The following is a 20,153-nucleotide window of genomic DNA, read 5'->3' as shown; positions in this document are numbered from 1 at the left end:
GCCGCACCCCGACGCCGAGCGTCGCCCCGCGCCGCCACCGGCCTCCACTCCGCCGTCCTCGCTCCGGGCCGGCCTCCCTCGCTCCCGCCGGCCTCGGTCTTCTTCGGCGAACAGGACAAGTCCGGCGAACCTCGTTTTCCGCGCAGCCTGGATCTGGATCTGAGATCCACCTCGGTTGACTTTTTGCCCCGAAACCCTAATAATTTGCTACTATTCATCACATCGTAACTTTACATCTGTAGCTCTGTTTTGGGCATATAGCATATCAAAATGTTCGTCTCAGAGAGCACATCATTTCATCTCATTGCATCATTTTCATTTGAGTTCATCTCGATGCCCGAAATGCTATTAGAAGAGTGCTACTTGAGATAATTGTCACATGTGCTGCTCCATTTAGTTATTTGTCATTTTTGCCATGATTATTCTGTGCATGATATGCCCATGAGCTCTACATATGTTTTGTTAAGGGTTTTGCCATCTTTCCAGAGGTGCAACCCATGTATTTTTGTGATGTGTGTGGTGACTAGCACAAGCTTGCAAAGTGAGGCACTTGGTAATGCTGATTTCAGGGACTTAGCATTTTCAGTAAGTCCTTGAGCTGTTTATCTCATATGGCCATATGTTCATGTTGTTTCCTAGTGATCTGTGCCTCTTTTGAGGATGATCAGTAAGGATATTTTGTTAATATTGTAGTGCTCTATCCATTAATGTCTTTGTTTGCAATTATGGAGCAACCTAGCTTGAGTCAATCGAGCTCTACTTTTGCTACTTCGTAAATCTGGGCAGATTGTCTACTTGTTAGCGATTTTGTCAAGGATGTTGTAGTTGATCCGTGCATGCTATGCTATTGTTCTTGCCATGTCTAGCTTGCATTTTGTGTATTCTTGATGGATGTATGCTTAGCTTGTCATGACTTGCTCTGTAGTGAGTGCATCGAGCTCGTAAACATGCCTACTTGATATCTGTTTCAACATGCTCCAGTTTTCACAAAGTCTAAGAACTGATTATGTTTTTGCCATGTTCACATGCTTGCAATTGTATTTTCTGATCCCTTTTGGCTCAAGGTCACTAAGGGACTTTTGTTACGCTCTCTGAGTAGCTCCATGCCATGCTTTACTTTGCCATGTTCAGGTCTTGTAGTATATAGTTTTCGTACTCCGAAGAGTGCTACCTGATCTGAAATTCCAGACAAGTGTTAATTTCACTAAGTCTGAAATCTGTTTACCATATGCATTTTTGACATGCTTGTTTGAACCTGTTTATAGATGAATTGGCCATAGCTCAGTGCTAGACTTTTGTTAAGCATCTTGAATGCATCCGTGCCATGTATTTTGATGCCATGTTTGAATGTTGTAGCATGTTCATCTTGTTGCATTTAGATGACTACTTGCTGTAAATCGCAGAACGTGGTCATATTTGAATTGCTTGCCATTTCCAAATCGTAACTCCAATTCCGGTGTTCTTTATATTGTTTTCAAGAGAATTCATCTCATCTTTCCAGTTGCACACTTGGATTCCCAAGTTGAGGCCAGGTTCATGCATCCCTTGTCAAATCTTGCATATGCATCCCGCATCGCATCCCGCATAGCATACCATCTTTGCATCATATTGTTTGAGCTTGCACGTGGTTGGTGGTGTTCCGTTTGCTTGTTTGTCTTGTTTGGGTAGAGCTGGGAGACGAGTTCACTAACGAGGAGCCCGTTGAGTTTTCTTTCGAGGATCGAGTCAACTCTGACAACTTTGCAGGCAAGATGATCATACCCTCGAAATCACTACTATCTTTGCTTTGCTAGATGCTCGCTCTTTTGCTATGCCAATGCTACGATGCCTACTACTTGCTTTCAAGCCTCCCAAATTTCCATGTCAAACCTCTAACCCACCATGTCCTAGCAAACCGTTGATTGGCTATGTTACCGCTTTGCTCAGCCCCTCTTATAGCGTTGCTAGTTGCAGGTGAAGATTGGAGACCGTTTCTTGTTGGAACATTATTTACTTATTGGGATATCATTATTTTATCTTGTTATCTTAATGCATCTATATACTTGGTAAAGGGTGGAAGGCTCGGCCTCTCGCCTAGTGTTTTGTTCCACTCTTGCCGCCCTAGTTTCCGTCATATCGGTGTTATGTTCCCGGATTTTTGCGTTCCTTACGCGGTTGGGTTATAATGGGAACCCCTTGATAGTTCACCTTGATTAAAGGTTTTCCAGCAATGCCCAACATTGGTTTTACCATTTGCCACCTAGCCTCTTTTTCCGTTGGGTTTCCGGAGCCCGAGGGTCATCTTATTTTAGCCCCCCCGGGCCAGTGCTCCTCTGAGTGTTGGTCCAAACTAGAGTCCTGTGCAGCGCCCCCTCGGGGAAACTCGAGGTTTGGTTTTAGTTGTATGGAGAGCTCATCTGAGTGTGCCCTGAGAACGAGATATGTGCAGCTCCTATCGGGATTTGTCGGCACATTCGGGTGGTGTTGCTGGTCTTGTTTTAACCTGTCGAAGTGTCTTGAAGAACCGAGATACCGAGTCTAATCGGAACGTCTCGGGAGGAGGTCTATTCCTTCGTTGACCGTGAGAGCTTGTCATGGGCTAAGTTGGGACTCCCCTGCAGGGATTTGAACTTTCGAAAGCCGTGCCCGCGGTTATGGGCAGATGGGAATTTGTTAATGTCCGGTTGTAGATAACTTGAACCTAAACTTAATTAAAATGAATCAATAGTGTGAGTTACCGTGATGGCTCTTCTCGGTAGAGTCCGGGAAGTGGACACGGTGTTGGAGTAATGTTTGCGCAGGTTGCTCTCTAGTTTTCTCGCTCGCGCTTTGCCTCCTCTTTTCGCTCTCTTTTGCGAACAGGTTAGCCACCATATATGCTAGTCGCTTGCTGCAGCTCCACCATATTTTTACCTTGCCTTACCTATAAGCTTAAGTAGTCTTGATCGCGAGGGTGCGAGATTGCTGAGTCCCTGTGGCTCATAGATTACTTCCAAACCAATTGCAGGGCCTGATGATTCCGCTCCAGGCGACGCGCTTGAGCTCAAGTGGGAGTTCGACGAGGACTCTCAACAATACTATGTTTCCTTTCCTGATGATCAGTAGTGGTGCCTAGTTAGGGGTGATCGGGACCTTGTCGCATGTTGGGTTATCTTTTATTTTGGCGCCGTAGTCGGGCCATGAGTGTTTGGATGATGTAATGTTATTTATGTACTTGATTGACGTGGCGAGTGTAAGCCAACTATGTTATCTTCCCTTTTATTATCTATATATTACATGGGATGTTGTGAAGATTGCCTAACTTGCGACATATGCCTTCAATGCGATTATGCCTCTAAGTCGTGCCTCGACACGTGGGAGATATAGTCGCATCGAGGGTGTTACAAGTTGGTATCAGAGTCTTCCCCAACCTTAGGAGCCCCATTGCTTGATCGTTATTAGCGGTCGAGTTGTGTCTAGAAAAATGTTTTGAGTCATTTAGGAATTATATATCGGAGAGTTTAGGAATTCTTTTTACTTCCCAGTCTCCTCATCGCTCTGGTAAGGCATCCTGACGTAGAGTTATGACTCTTCTCTTCTCAAATTTCACTAAAAAAATTTAGGATCACGCGGGTATCTTGGAATCGTTCCGATGGTTTTATGACGAGAACATTGTCTTGGTGCCTCCTGTCAGGGGTTTTGTGGAAGTGTCCCGGGGAGTTGAGCTCTGAGGTGTTGTCATCATAATTTTATCGTTGCAGTTCTGGAATACCTGAGTTTAGTACGCCGACATCGAAAATCTCTTTTATGCAGTTCATTGGTGAGATAACCTCGACGCCACCCAGTACTGGGGCGGGAGTTCGGGAGTATCGCCACAACTTGTATAACAGATGCTTTTCGAAGGTTGAGGTAGATGGTTTCTGAAGTTTTTCTCGGTTATGTGTTGAAGGATGGATACAGCTGGATGTAGGATTTGCTAGATTTGGGTGAGATATTATGCTTCCCCTGTATCCCCAACACCTGATTGCATAACCGGAAAGGTTCGGGAGTTTCATAGGTGGGAATTCTCGTAGCTCTAGTTCTTCTTCCACGGATATTTGGTTTGAGATTGGGATTTCTTACCGAGTATTCGTTCTTGATCCGTACCTTGTTGATTTATTTCTCTACCTAAATTCTAAGTGGCTTCTCAATTTATGGATATGTGACCATTTCAAGAGGAATGCATTCGTTCATTTTGTTCGGATGTGAAGACTATATGTTGCAATTTTCATTCCATTGGATTCAGCTTCATTTTATCTGTCTATGTGCTAATGATGGTCAACCTCTTCAGGATGGCTCCCGCTAAGAGCACCAATCAGAATCAGAATCAAGATCCGCCACCACCTCCTCCTCCTCCGGAGGCATGGCAAGCTGTGATGGCCGCAACCAATGCAAACACACAGTTGATCATGCAAATTCTTCAAGAGCGCAATCAAGGCAACCAAGGGAACCAAGGCAACAATCAGAATCACTTTGCTACACTCAACCAGTTCCTTGCTAACGGGCCAAAAACTTACAGCAATTGTGTTGAGGCAACCGATGTTGGCGATTGGCTCGTGGAGCTGTGCAAGCATTTCGAGTGCAGTAACGTCAGGCCTGAGGACTTCGTCAAGTTCGCTTCCTTCCAACTCAAAGATCAAGCTACAGAATGGTTCCAGCACTACAAGGATTCCAGAGGTGGTCGTGTTATTACCTGGGATGAATTACGTCAAGATTTCAGAGCTCACCATATCCCTTAGAGCGTGGTTGAAAGCAAGCGTGAGGAATTCCGCAACCTGAAGAAAGGCTCTTTGTCTGTCTATGACTACAACAAGTTGTTTCAGAAGCTCGCCCGCTTTGCCAAGGGGGACGTACCAGATGAGAAGAGCATGATATACCAGTTCAGGGGTGGTCTCAGAGAAGAAATTCAGCTAGCTCTTGTTCTCTTTGAGCCCTTGAGGTACGATGAGTTCTACAACATGGCATTGAAGCAAGAGGCTGCTTAATTGAGGTGTGATGCTTCCAAGAAGCGAGTCAGAGACACTACTCCTTCTTCCTCTACTCAAGTGGCCAAGCAGCAGAAGTATTGGCTTCCTCCTCCTTCGTTCCGTCAGCCGTATCAGCAGAAGAGCAAAGGTGGCAGTGGATCTTCCCACCCAACCAACCCTGGCTTTCAGAACAAGACTTCGTCTCAAGCTCCAAGATTGAGTGCTCCGTATCACCGTCCGCTTTCAGAGGTCACGTGCAACAAGTGCCAACAGAAGGGTCACTATGCTAACAAGTGTCTCAACCAGAGGCGTCTTCCTCCTCCTCCTCCTGTCAGATCGGCAAGTACAGCTGTGGTCAAGCATAACCCCAAGCACGCCAAGGTCAACTCGATGAACACAGCTCAGGCAGAGGATTCCTCAGATGTGATCATGGGTAACCTTCCTGTTAACGATGTCCCTGCAAAAGTTCTTTTTGACACTGGTGCATCGCATTGTTTCATTTTCAAACCTTTTGCATCGAAGTATGAGTGCGATTATCAGTATCTGCAAAATTCCTTGCAAATCGTGTCACCGGGCAAGCAAATGACAGCTAATTTCTGCGTCCCGGATATTACTATCACGTTGGGCGACTACAAATTTCTAGCTTCTCCTATTGTTCTGGGTGACTCGGATATTGATCTTATTCTCGGAATGGATTGGCTTTCTAAGCACAAGGCGCATATTGATTGTGCTGCCAGGCAGATTCAAATGACTCATTCGTCTGAGGATGTAATTGTCTTTGTCGCTCGTGATGATACCATCCGTCTGTTTTCTCTCAATGAGAAGGGTGAACTGGATGCTATCTCGCAAATTCCAGTCGTTTGCGAATATCAAGACGTCTTTCTAGAAGAGCTTCCAGGAATGCCTCCACACCGGCCAGTTGAATTCGTTATTGATCTTGAGCCTGGCACGGAACCTGTGTGCAAGCGTCCTTACAAGCTCGGACCTGAAGAGTTGAAGGAGCTGAAGAAGCAACTCGATATTCAAGAGAGAATGGGTCTCATCCGGCCTAGTTCTTCTCCGTGGGGTTGTGGTGTTCTTTTTGTGAAGAAGAAGGATGGAATGGACCGACTTTGTGTTGATTACCGTCTATTGAACAAGAAGACCATCAAGAACAAATACCCACTTCCCAACATCAACGAGCTGTTCGAACAACTCAAAGGTGCCCAAGTATTCTCCAAGCTTGATCTCCGTATGGGTTATCATCAGATTTGAATCCGTGAACAAGATATTCCCAAGACGGCCTTCAGGACAAGCTATGGTTCATATGAATACACTGTCATGTCTTTTGGCCTCGTCAACGCTCCTCCGACTTTCTCTCACATGATGAACTTTATCTTCAACGCCTACACCAATGACTTCGTTTTGGTCTATCTCGACGACATTCTGGTTTTCTCGAAGAACAAGGAAGATCATGCCAAGCACTTGCGTTTGGTACTCGATAAGTTGAGGGAACACCAGTTCTACGCCAAGTTCTCCAAGTGCGAATTTTGGCTCGACGAGGTTCTTTATCTTGGTCATATCATCTCTGCCAAGGGCATTGCCATGAATCCTGAGAAGGTGTCTGCAATTGTGAATTGGGAACCTCCTCAGAACGTGAAGCAACTCCGTAGCTTCCTCGGTCTCGCAAGCTATTGCCGAAGATTCGTTAAAAACTTTTCTAAGATCGCGAAGCCTCTCTCAAATCTTCTTCAGAAGCACGTCAAGTACGTTTGGTCTCCGGAGTGTGACATTGCTTTCAACACTTTGAAAGAGAAATTGATCACTGCTCTAGTTCTGACTCCGCCTGATGAATCCAAGCTGTACGAGGTCTTTTGTGATGCCTCTCTCCAAGGTCTTGGCGCAGTGTTGATGCAAGAGAAGAGAGTTGTTGCTTATACCTCTCGCCAATTGAAGCCCAATGAGAAGAACTACCCCACTCATGATCTCGAGTTCGCGGCAGTTGTGCATGCTCTTTTGACTTGGAGACATCTCTTATTGGGAAGAAAAGTGGACATTTTCACTGATCACAAGAGTCTCAAGTACATTTTCACTCAGACTAATCTCAACCTCAGGCAAACTTGATGGGTCGAAACGATTCAACAGTATAATCCGAGTATCGAGTATACTCCAGGAAAGGCCAATGTGATTGCTGACGCATTGAGCAGGAAAGCTTATTGCAACAGCCTGATTCTTAAGCCTTATCAACCCGAGCTTTGTGAAGCTTTCTGCAAACTTAATCTGCAAGTTGTTCCTCAAGGTTTCCTCGCCAACCTTCAAGTCTCTCCTACCTTGGAAGACCAGATTCTCCAAGCCCAGCTTCTTGATGCTATGGTTAAAAAGGTGAAGATTGGGATTGCCAAGAGTCAACCCAAGTACAAGTGCTACCGCCTTGATGACAAGGACACTCTCTTCTTTAAGGATCGTATTGTTGTACCCAAAGGTGACCTCCGTAAAGTGATCATGAATGAGGCTCACAATTCTCTCCTCTCCATCCACCCTGGGAGCACGAAGATGTATCAGGACCTCAAGCATGCTTATTGGTGGACTCGAATGAAGCGCGAGATTGCTTAGTTCGTGAATGTATGTGATGTCTGCAGAAGAGTGAAGGCAGAACACCAAAGACCAGCGGGTCTCCTCCAACCTCTTGCCATTCCAGAATGGAAGTTTGACCACATTGAGATGGACTTCGTGACTGGGTTTCCAAAGTCCAAGTGTGGCAATGATGCTATATTCGTTGTCATCGACAAACTCACCAAAGTGGCTCATTTTCTGCCTATCAAAGAGTCAATCACTGCAGCTCAATTGGCGGAACTCTATACCTCTCGAATTGTCTCTTTGCACGGGATTCCACAAGTGATCTCTTCAGACCGTGGCAGCATCTTTACCTCCAAGTTTTGGGATTCTTTTCAGAAGGCCATGGGCACGAACATCCGCTGCAGCACAGCTTTCCATCCTCAAACTAGCGGTCAAGTCGAGCGTGTCAACCAGATTCTTGAAGATATGCTCAGGGCTTGTGTGATCTCCTTCGGCATGAAGTGGGAGGATTGTCTTCCTTATGCTGAATTCTCCTACAACAACAGTTTTCAAGCAAGTTCGGGCAAGGCCCCATTTGAAATTCTGTATGGCAGGATGTGCTGTACCCCTCTCAACTGGTCTGAAACCGGTGAACGTTAGCTTCTCGGAAATGACTTAATCACAGAGGCAGAGGAAATGTGCAAAGTCATTCGAGATAACCTCAAAGCAGCCCAATCCCGCCAAAAGAGCTACTATGACAGTAAGCACCGTGATTTGGCTTTCAAGATCGGAGATCATGTTTACCTCCGCGTCTCTCCAATGAAAGGTACTTGTCGCTTCGGTATCAAATGGAAGCTTGCCTCTAGATACGTGGGACCTTTCGAGATTGTCAGCAAGAGAGGCGATCTCGCCTACCAACTCGAGCTTCCTTCAAACTTTGCAAATGTTCATGATGTGTTCCATGTCTCTCAACTCCGAAAGTGCTTCAAGACTCCAGACCGCACCGTCAACCTCGAGGACATTGAGCTCCAAGAAGATCTCTCCTATCGTGAGCACCCAGTTGCTATTCTTGAAGAGACTGAACGCAAGACTCGCAACAAGTCAATCAAATTCCTCAAAGTCAAGTGGTCACACCATTCTGACCGCGAAGCTACCTGGGAATGCGAGGATCACCTCCGTTCCGAATACCCGGCGTTCTTTTAGTCCTAGATCTCGGGACGAGATCCTTTCGTAGTGGTGGAGTGTTGTAACACCCCGGATATGATTTACCCAATATGTATTCCAACTCTTGCCGTTTCCGGCCTTAAGTTATTTTATTTTCTCGGGTTTGGGTTTTTGTCTCCGTGTGTTGTTATCATTGTCATGCATCTCATATCATGTCATCATGTGCATTGCATTTGCATACGTGCTCATCTCATGCATTCGAGCATTTTCCCCGTTGTCCGTTTTGCATTTCGGCACTTCGTTCTCCTCTGGTGGTCATTTCTACCTTTCTTCCGTGTGTGGGGATTAAACATTTCCGGATTGGACCGAGACTTGCCAAGCGGCCTTGGTTTACTACCGGTAGACCGCCTGTCAAGTTTCGTATCATTTGGACTTCGTTTGATACTCCAACGGTTAACCGAGGAACCGAAAAGGCCTCATGTGTGTTGCAGCCCAACACCCCTCCATTTTGGGCCAAAACCCATCAAAACCCTCTCCATCATCTAGAGCGTTCGATCGCGATCGCGTGGCCGAAAATCGCACCTCATTTGGAGCCTCCTAGCTCCTTCTATGTATAAATAGGCCTTCCCCGTCCAAATCCCGGATCTCCTCTCCCCCTAACCCTAAATTCCACCTCGCGCGCCGCCGGACAATGTCCGTCCCAGTCCGGACAACCACTGCCGCCGCCCGCAGCCATTGAGGAGCCGCCACCTGGCAGCCGGCGCCTCCCTCCGCCGAGGCCCGCGAGGCCCTCCCGGCCCAAAGCCACCGCCGCCCGCGCCCGTCTACCCTGCCGCCTCCTTCCCCGATTCCGGCGCCCGACGCCGCCGCGCCCTTCGCCGCTCCACCGCGGCAAGTTCGCCGTCGCCGCCACCTACCCTCGTCGGCGTCGTACCAGGCCACCGCGGCCACCGCCGCACCCCGACGCTGAGCGTCGCCCCGCGCCGCCATCGGCCTCCACTCCGCCGTCCTTACTCCGGGCCGGCCTCCCTCGCTCCCGCCGGCCTCGGTTCTTCTCCGGCGAACAGGACAAGTCCGGCGAACCTCGTTTTCCGCGCAGCCTGGATCTGGATCTGAGATCCACCTCGGTTGACTTTTTGCCCCGAAACCCTAATAATTTGCTCCTGTTCATCTGTCAGGACCCCGACTCGATGTCACATCGATCTAGCTGGTAACACATCATATCACTTTGCGGCCTCACGCATGGTATTCCCACGGGTGTCGTCTTACCCTTTTCCCAGGACCGTTTGCGCCTTTTGGCTCACGTATATGATAGTGTCGCTAGCATCCATATGATAAAGAGCCCGGGCTGACATGACTAGTCGTAAACCCAAAGTGGCACAGACTTACAGGGACAGGCATCCATGACCCAGCTTCGAACGTGTCGGTCATCAGCAAGTGGGTCCGGGCTGTAGCACTGGGCTAGCAGGACTCCGGTAAACCGGGCTGTAGCGGGCTAACAGGACTCCGGTACTCAAAGCGTGACATTTCCCCGAAGGGACAGACACAGGAACGAAGAAGGACACATGCCGGCCAGCCTAAGTGTTCCAGAGCAGTAGCAAGCTACCATGGCTCAGCGGTAACACTAGGAGACATTTCCCGGTAAGAGAGGCTACTAAAGATAAACAACTAGATAGTCAGATCCCACACATACCAAGCAGGACCCCGACTCGATGTCACATCGATCTAGCCGGTAACACTTCATATCACTTTGCGGCCTCACGCACGGTGTTCCCACGGGTGTCGCCTTACCTTTGCCCGGGACCGTTTGCGCCTTTTGGCTCACGTATATGATAGTGTCGCTAGCATCCATATGATAAAGAGCCCGGGCTGACATGACTAGTCGTAAACCCAAAGTGGCACAGACTTACAGGGACAGGCATCCATGACCCAGCTTCGAACGTGTCGGTCATCAGCAAGTGGGTCCGGGCTGTAGCACTGGGCTAGCAGGACTCCGGTAAACCTGGCTGTAGCGGGCTAACAGGACTCCGGTACTCAAAGCGTGACATTTCCCCGAAGGGACAGACACAGGAACGAAGAAGGACACATGCCGGCCAGCCTAAGTGTTCCAGAGCAGTAGCAAGCTACCATGGCTCAGCGGTAACACTAGGAGACATTTCCCGGTAAGAGAGGCTACTAAAGATAAACAACTAGATAGTCAGATCCCACACATACCAAGCATTTCAATCATACACACAATATGCTCGATATGTGCAAATACAACGAAGCATCACAACATGACTCTACGACACAAGTACTTTATTTAAGGCTCAGGGAGCCATACATATCATACACAAAGGTACGGGTCTCACGACCCAACATACAAGTCATACAGTCATACAAGCCAACAGCGGAAGTACTTTGTCTGGGTACAGACAACTAGTAAAATAAAAGAGGCTTGGAAGCCTAACTATACTACGTGGTCCATCACAAGCTCAGGGTCACCACCTGGGTCTCTAGCCTACTCGTTGATGTCAACGTATACATAGAACCCATCAGAAGGGGTTGCAGCGTCTTCTGTAAAAATGTAGATTATAGCAACATGAGTACAAAAGTACTCAGCAAGACTTACATCAGATCCTACATACATGCATAGTATCAAGAAGGGTTGGTGGAGTTATTGCAGCAAGCTAGCTTTGACTCTTGGCTAGACTATCCTACGATACTCCAACTTAAAATGTTTTGCGCACACGAGTCCACTACTCACCACTTCAATACACTACCGAGGATCCACCTCCGTCTTCCTACGGATGAGCCATCCTCGGTACTCACACTTATCTTGAGGCTTTTAATAGTTTCCATTTACTTGTCTATGAACTGTATAGGCAACCAAGTAGTCCTTTACCGCGGACGCGGCTATTCGAATAGATCATGTTAACCCTGCAGGGGTGTACTTCGTCATACATGTTTCCACCACTTAGCGTCTGCACACGACATGTGCTCGGCAGACTTCAAGCGAAAGCCGACGTGGGTGTAGACCACGACCTACCTAAACACTTAAGCCTCTAGTCCAGGTTTATCGCCTATTCAGGTTCCATCCGCAGGGAGTCCGGCCGAGGTTTCCCATACGGCCCCGAACGATGTGAACAGGGTTCCCGAGATACCTAACGGGTATTCGGTACACCCGGCCACGTACCTACCGCATCACAGCCCACCCCTACGGTCAGCGCTGTCCACGGCCTCCAATAGGCTACAAACACCAGAAACTACTTGCAACTCCTGGACAGAGAGCTAGGGTGAATAAGAAGTCGAGCGGGGTCATATTTCAGGGCCCAATGCATGGTAGTAGCTGTATCTTAAATCACACATACAGATCTCAGTGCTTAAGGTCGGCTTCAATGAAACAACCCACCATGTACTCCTACATGGCCTCTCATCGATACCTTTACCAAATCGTGTTCACCACACCACTCTCATTACCGACATAATCATTTCACTCTAGACCATCACCCAGATGAACCAGACCTGACACGACTCTAAGCATAGCAGGCATAGCAAGGTAGGAACAACACATACACATGGCTCAATCAACTCCTACACATGCTAGTGGGTTTCATCTAGTTACTGTGGCAATGACAGGTCATGCAGAGGAAATGGGTTCAACTACCGTAGCACACAGCAGTTTGAATCGCGTTGTCTTAATGCAGTAAAAGAGAGCAGGAGCGAGAACATGGGATTGTATCGATATGATCAAATGGTTGGTTGCTTGCCTGATGGTTCGATGCTCGGATATGATTCTTCGTTAGGGTAATCACGGTACTCCTCGGAGACAGAACCTGTCGCAAAGGACATCGATACACAAGCATCACCAAACAATGTGCAACAATATGATGCATGCATGAAACATGGCAATATGAGTGTGTTGGGCTAATGCAACTAAAACCAGAGGGGATTGAACAAATTTGAATCAAGGATTCAAATTTCAAACTCAAACATGGCCTCTTTAAGTGCTTTTCCTTATTCTGCTTAAAACATCAATTTAACTTGTTTGATCATGCATGAAAATAGTACAGATGGATAGATTGGATTTTTCTGATCATTTTTCATATATAATTTGTCCAATTTGGAGTTACAGAATAAAAGTTATGAATTTTTGAAGTTTAATTAATATTCTGGAATTTCCTGATTTAATTTAAATCCAGAAAATCAATTACTGCGTCAGCCTGACGTCAGTGTGACGTCAGCAGGTCAACGGAACAGGTCTGGGTCAAACCTGACAGTGGGTCCCGCATGTCAGGGTGATTATTTTAATTAAAATTTGATTAAAACTAATCCTGTTTAATTAACAGGGCTGGGCCCCACCTGTCATTGACTCAGGGGAGTCAACCAGGGCCCACCCGTGGTCAAAGTCAAAGTCGGCTGCCGGCGTTTAGCCGCCGGCGAGCCCGACGCGGCGGCGGGAGTGGTTTTGGCCATTTCGGCCACCAGAGGGGCCGCGGAGACCACCGGAGTGGAGCTGAGGACGACCCGCAGCTCTTGGCGGAGTCCGTTTGGGTCGGGGTGGCCGGAGTCGACGGCGGCGAGCTCGGCTGCGGCCGCCGGGGTTCGGTCGTGCACGGGAATGGGGTTGGAGCTCGAAGTCGAGCAAAGCGAGGCGCTAGGAATGCTCTACGGGGTCTTGCGAACTTGTTGGACTCGCCGGGGTGACCAAATGGTCACCGGAGCTGCGTCGACGGCGAGCTCGGCGACGGCGGAGGTTCGGCCGTGGTGGGGAGGAGTCTATGGTGAGGGAACGAGGGGGAGAAGAGGGGGAAACGGTGGCGTAGCTCACCGCGGTTGCAGTGGGCGTCGAAGCGGGCTCGGGGACGTGCCGGAGACGACGAATTCGACGGCGACGATGATCGGAGCCGAAGAGGGGAACGGCGACGTGGCGGCGATGCAGGGCTTCCGGGGACCCGTGGAGCGGTGGGGAGGAAGAGGGAGTTGTGGCGGAGCTTCTGAGCTAGTCGGGGGGAGCGAGGGGTGGCCGGAGATGGCTGCTGTGGCGAACGGCGGCGACGGTGGTGTTCGGCCGTGAGAGAGAGAGAGCGAGGGAGAGGAAGGAAAGAGCCGGGGAGAGTGAGAGAGAGCAGGGGGGATCGGGACGGGCTGCGGGCGTCGTCCACGCGGCCAGGAGGTCGTCGGCAAGCAGGAGGTGGCCGCGCGGCCGTGCGCGCGCGAGCACGCAGCAGCTTCGGGGCGAGGGGAGGAAGACGACGGAGGGCTACAGTGCTGGGCTGGGTCGGTTGCTAGCTGGGCCGGCCAGCTGGCTGGGCCGCACAGGGAGGAGCCCAGGTAAGTTTTTCCCTTTTTCTTCTGTTTTCTGTTTTATTTAATATATCTGCAACTTTGTTGAATTAAATAAAATACCTAGGCAACTTCAAAAATCACCAAACTATTCCTGGCCCATAGTTGGATTACTTCCAACATGAAACATTTTAGTTTGGAGATATTTGAGCATTTAAATATTTTATATTATTTTAAATGCCCAAATTCAAATATTTATGATTTAATTCAAAAACCCTAGGATGGCCTAGGAAAATGTGCACCATTTTTGGCAGAGGTTCTGAACCAAGACAAAAATGATGGGCATTTTAGAAGGGCATTTCAGGTTCATTGAAAAATTATTTTAGTAGCCCTAGTTGGTTTCAGAGGGGACTGGGGGTTCTGTCATCCCCATTTCAAGTTTCTGATGAATGAGTAAACATGATGCAACACTCTAATGCATGACTAGCTAGGGTGTGACAACTCACCCCCACTCAAAAGAATCTCGTCCCGAGATTTGGGTTCCTCCGGGAAGAAGGCGGGATACTCGAGTCGAAGACGATCCTCCCTTTCCCAAGTTGCTTCATCCTCAGAATGATGCGACCATTGAACCTTGAGAAACTTGATATTATGACGTCGCGTGGTACGTTCGGCTTGATCGAGGATACGAATGGGGTACTCTCGATATGTAAGATCATCTTGGAGATCAAGCGTTTCGTGGTCCACTTCACGGATAGGATCCGAGAAGCAACGCCTGAGTTGAGAAACGTGGAAGACATCGTGAACTCTGGAGAGATGTGGAGGTAGTTCCAATTGGTAGGCAACTTCTCCTCGTTTGGCAAGAATGCGAAAAGGTCCAATGTAACGAGGAGCCAATTTGCCTTTGATACCGAAACGATGGGTTCCCTTCAGAGGGGTGACCCGAAGATAAGCCTTCTCGTCAACCTCGAAAGTCATAGCCCTATGTTTTCGGTCATATTGACTCTTTTGGCGAGATTGGGCTGTTTTCAACTTTTCATGAACGATACGAACTTGATCTTCTGCTTCCTGAATCATGTCCGGGCCAAAGAATTGTCTTTCCCCGGTCTCTGACCAGTTAAGGGGTGTTCGACATCGTCGTCCATAGAGAACTTCAAAAGGGGCTTTACCCAAGCTAGATTGATAGCTGTTGTTGTAAGCGAATTCGGCAAATGGAAGACACTTCTCCCAGTCCATTCTGAAAGAGATAACGGAGGCTCGGAGCATGTCTTCTAGAATCTGATTGACGCGTTCCACTTGACCACTCGACTGAGGGTGGAAAGCGGTGCTAAAGGAGAGACGGGTTCCCATAGCATTTTGGAAACTTTCCCAAAATCGAGAGGTGAAAAGACTTCCTCGATCCGAGTTAATTTCCAAAGGAACACCATGGAGAGACACTATTCGGGAGATGTACAGATCTGCCAGCTGACTAGCGGTTATACTCTCACGAACAGGTAAGAAATGAGCTACTTTGGAAAGACGATCGACCACGACGAAAATAGCATTATTCCCTCTCTTGGTCCTGGGAAAACCGGTAATAAAATCCATACTAATTTTATCCCATTTCCATTCAGGAATAGCTAAGGGTTGAAGGGTGCCAGCAGGCCGTTGATGCTCTGCTTTTACACGACGACAGGCGTCGCAATTAGCAATATACTGAGCAATTTCTCTTTTCATCCTAGTCCACCAGAACCTCTGGCGTAGGTCCTGATACATCTTAGTACTACCGGGATGAATGGTGAGAGGAGATTCATGAGCCTCCTTAAGGATCAGCTGCCGTAGATGCTGGTTTTTGGGAACTACTAGACGGTTCTCAAAGTACACAACACCATGATCATTTGTGGAGAAACAACTAGCACCTCCGCTAGCAATGTTCTCTTTGATTTTAGATATTCCCTTATCTCGCTTTTGGGCAGCGATGATTTGATCCGTAAGAGTAGGTTTTGCTACCAAGGTGGAAAGAAAACCTTGAGGAACAATGTGAAGGTTAAGCTTCCGAAATTCCTCATGGAGAAGCGGTTGACTTTGTTGTAACATCAGGTTGTTACAATAAGATTTACGACTTAGCGCATCAGCCATGACGTTGGCTTTCCCTGGGGTGTAGGTTATTCCTAAATCGAAGTCTGTAATCAATTCAACCCAACGTCTTTGCCTGAGATTCAGATCCGGTTGGGTGAAAATGTACTTCAGGCTTTGGTGATCAGTGAATATTTCGCAACGATTACCGAGGAGGTAATGTCGCCAGGTCTTAAGTGCATAGACTACGGCTGCAAGATCTAGATCATGAGTAGGATAATTCTCCTCATGTGGGTGCAATTGCCGTGAAGCGTAAGAAATTACATGTCGATCTTGCATGAGAATGCAACCTAGTACTTGTCGCGAGGCGTCGCAGTAGATAACAAAGTCCTTGGAGAAGTCTGGCGGTACCAGTACGGGAGCAGAGGTCAGGCGTCTTTTCAGTTCCTGAAAGCTGTGCTCACATTGTGGAGTCCATTCGAACTTCTTATCTTTCTTGAGGAGTTCGGTTAGAGGTTTGGCAACTTTGGAGAAGTTCTCGACAAAGCGACGGCAATAGCTCGCTAAGCCTAGAAAACTCCGAACTTGCTTGACCGATTCAGGTGGAGTCCAATTAAGGACGGCTTGAACTCGCTCAGGGTTAACAGCAATACCTTTACCAGATATTACATGACCCAGATAGGTCACTTCTGGCAACCAGAATTCACATTTAGAAAATTTGGCATAAAGGCGATGCTCTCGAAGTTTCTGCAACACTAGCCTTAGATGTTCGGCATGTTCTTCCTCGTTCTTGGAGTAGATGAGTATATCATCGAGATAAACTACGACGAACTTATCCAAATACTCCATGAAGATTGAGTTCATTAACCGAGAAAAGGTGGCTGGAGCATTGGTTAAACCGAAGGACATGACGGTGTACTCGTATTGGCCATAACGAGTAACAAAGGCCGTTTTAGGAATGTCCCCGTTTCTGATTTTGATTTGATGGTAGCCCAACCTCAAATCCATCTTGGAGAAGACTGAGGATCCAGCGAGCTGATCATACAGATCGTTGATCCTGGGAAGTGGATATTTGTTCTTGATTGTGACCAAATTGACAGGTCGGTAATCTACAACCATCCGGTCCGTACCATCCTTCTTCTTGACGAATAGGACGGGGCAAGCCCACGGAGATGAACTAGGTCGGATGAAACCCTTTTTCAAGGACTCATCGAGTTGTTTCTTAAGCTCGGCTAGTTCTAGGGGTGCCATCTTATAGGGTCTTCTAGCAATCGGAACGGTTCCTGGAATGAGGTCTATTACAAACTCAACATCCCTGTCAGGTGGAACACCTGACAATTCCTCTGGAAAGACATCCAGAAAGTCACGGACTACCAGAACGTCCTCAAGGTCTGGCAAAGGGCTGGCGTTAAGAGAATATAATTGTCGCTTGGCTATTCGGGTCAAGACATTAACTACCTTCCCCGAAGGATGGGTGAGTTGAACAGTCCTAGAGAAGCAATCAATTTTGGCTTGATGAGCTGACATCCAGTCCATACCCAAAATGATATTAACATCCGAAGATTTAAGGGCTATCAAAGATGCAAGGAAAACAAGTCTGTCGACTTGGATCTCATTTCCATAACTTACCCTAGAGGTCTGCCATCTAGACCCAGGGGTAGAGATTTCCATAGTGGATGGCAAGTCACAGAATGCAACGTTATGCAAACGAGCATAATTTTCAGATATAAAAGAATGAGAGGCTCCTGTATCGAAAAGAACAGATGTCGGGTGGTAGTTAACAAGAAGCGTACCGAGAACGACGTTGGGGTCCTCTTGAGCTTCTTCGGCAGAGATACAATTGACATGGCCACGTGAAGCGGTGACCGGTTTAGCATGAAACACCTTCCCTGTCGGCTTGCCGCGGCCAACAGCTTTAGCAGATTGATTGGGGTTGGTCTGGGGACACTCACGCATATAGTGACCAGATTCTCCACATTTGAAACAAGTCACGGAACTGGTACGTGGAGGAGCATTATTGGTTGGACCCCCATAGGGCTTGGCCGGTGCAGACTGTTGAACAGGGCGAGGCGCCTGGAAAGATTGCCTCGGTGTGAATCTGGGTGGCAGAGCGGTGTTGGGCACCCACACGCGGCGCTTCTGAGGACCAGCACCGGATGAGGAACCCATGTCACGTCCATGCTTGCGTGTTGCGTCATAGTCAGTCTGACCAGTTTCAGCACTGATGGCTTTGTTGACAAGTTTCGAAAAAGATGTGCACTCATGCAGACGGAGGTCGCGGCGAAGCTCAGGACTAAGGCCCTTACGGAACCTTGCTTGCTTCTTGGCGTCAGTAGACACTTCCTCAGTTGCATATCGCGCGAGATTACCAAACTCCCTGCTATAGACATCCACAGAGAGTCGGCCTTGGGTGAAATTGCAAAATTCTTCACGTTTACGGTCCATGAGACCCTCCGGAATGTGATGTTCACGGAAAGCCTTGCTGAACTCAGCCCAAGTAGTGACATGGCCCGCTGGGCGCATAGCTCCATAATTCTCCCACCATAGACTGGCGGGGCCTTCAAGATGATATGCGGCAAAGGTGACCTTGTCGGCCTCCGCTACCAGCGCGGAACGCAGCTTGTGAGAGATACTGCGAAGCCAGTCATCGGCGTCGAGAGGCTCAACGGAGTGGTGGAACGTGGGTGGATGCAGTTTGATAAAATCACTGAGTGACACCACGTTAGCCCTCTGATGGTGTGCTGTGTTCTGTTCAATACGCTCCAACAAACGGTTTGTCTCCCGCTTGTTTCTCTCAGCTTCCATCATAACCTCGGCTAGTGAAGGAGGATGAGGCAGATTTTCATTCCTGCCCTCACTGCCTTCGGCCTGCTCTTGGGAAGCAGGGTTAGCGCGCGTGTTGACCATCCTAGGTAAACAAGACAATGATTTAGTCAGAATGATAAAATTCCGACATAGGATACATAATGTAAGGAATAACTCGGAATGCAAGATGATCATCCGTATGACATGGTAGATACAGAAACTGCTTCTTTTATTCCATCGTCATACACACCATACAAGGTTTAGTACAAGACCAAACAAAGTACTATTACGGTGAGAAAAAGGATTACATCTCATCGGAGGCATTCCAAGCTCCTATACATTATTTTGCTACACCTCCGGAAAGAGTACAACTAGGTCATATCCCACGAGTCACGCAGGACGATAGACGACACGGCTAGTGCGAACTAGTGATACTACCACTACTCAGACCGATCCGTAGTAGTCCTCGTAGAAGTCACCTCCATAGCCTGGAAGCTCAACATGATCATCCGGAAACAGACGGTCTCGCGGAGCTTGTGGGCCATAGGGGCTAGGATGAGGCCTTGGACCAACAGACGGTGGCCTGCGGGGACCGCGAGGTGGGGTGATGCCTCCTACATCACGCCAAACCATCACGTCTGGCAGAGCAGATCTCACAGGATAGAGATCGCGCATATCTGAGAATCCAGCTTGTACCGCCGGTGCGAACCGAGTCAAAGTGGCCCAGTGGTCAGCACGGGTATTGAAGAGCTCTAACCTCAAGGCCCGATTTTCATGGTCCTTATCCTCGAGCATCTCAGCAGTGGTGCGAGTCCGTGAATCCTCCTGAGTGGAGTCAGCATAGATAGCCTGGAGATATCCTTGTGCTCCCGGAAGTGATCCTGGCATATACCGGAAATCAGAGTCCCGAAATAAACCAGATCTGACTCGCATGATGGTCATCATAGAGTAGGCGGCGTCCTGCACAGCCATCTCAATAGTAACCCCGAGTCCATAGGAGCAGTGAAGAGGCACAGTGGATCCAGGATAAGATGGAAATATCCTGACAGTGCAGAGATACTGGCTTTGATTGAAGTCCCGAAATTGCTCTTCGACCGTGTACTCAGGATACCAGCAGTATCCAGCCTCAGTCATTACCCTGACCAACTTGGCAGTATGGCCGGGTACATCTAGGCATCGAGTCAGGCGAACCACTTGATTAAGGTCGCGAGTGGCCATCTGAAAGCATAATCATAATGCAAAGGCATTAGAATTTCTAGCAAAATTTCGGCAGCATAACAGCTGTAAATGCTCAAAAAGGATTTTGAGACATTTGACAAAGGATTTCGTACACACTCAACATCATCATATCAAAGTTCTGAAACCATT

The sequence above is a fragment of the Triticum aestivum genome, chromosome 7A (assembly GCF_018294505.1).
Source record: "Triticum aestivum cultivar Chinese Spring chromosome 7A, IWGSC CS RefSeq v2.1, whole genome shotgun sequence".
NCBI lineage: Eukaryota > Viridiplantae > Streptophyta > Magnoliopsida > Poales > Poaceae > Triticum > Triticum aestivum.
This window is presented reverse-complemented; position numbering follows the sequence as displayed.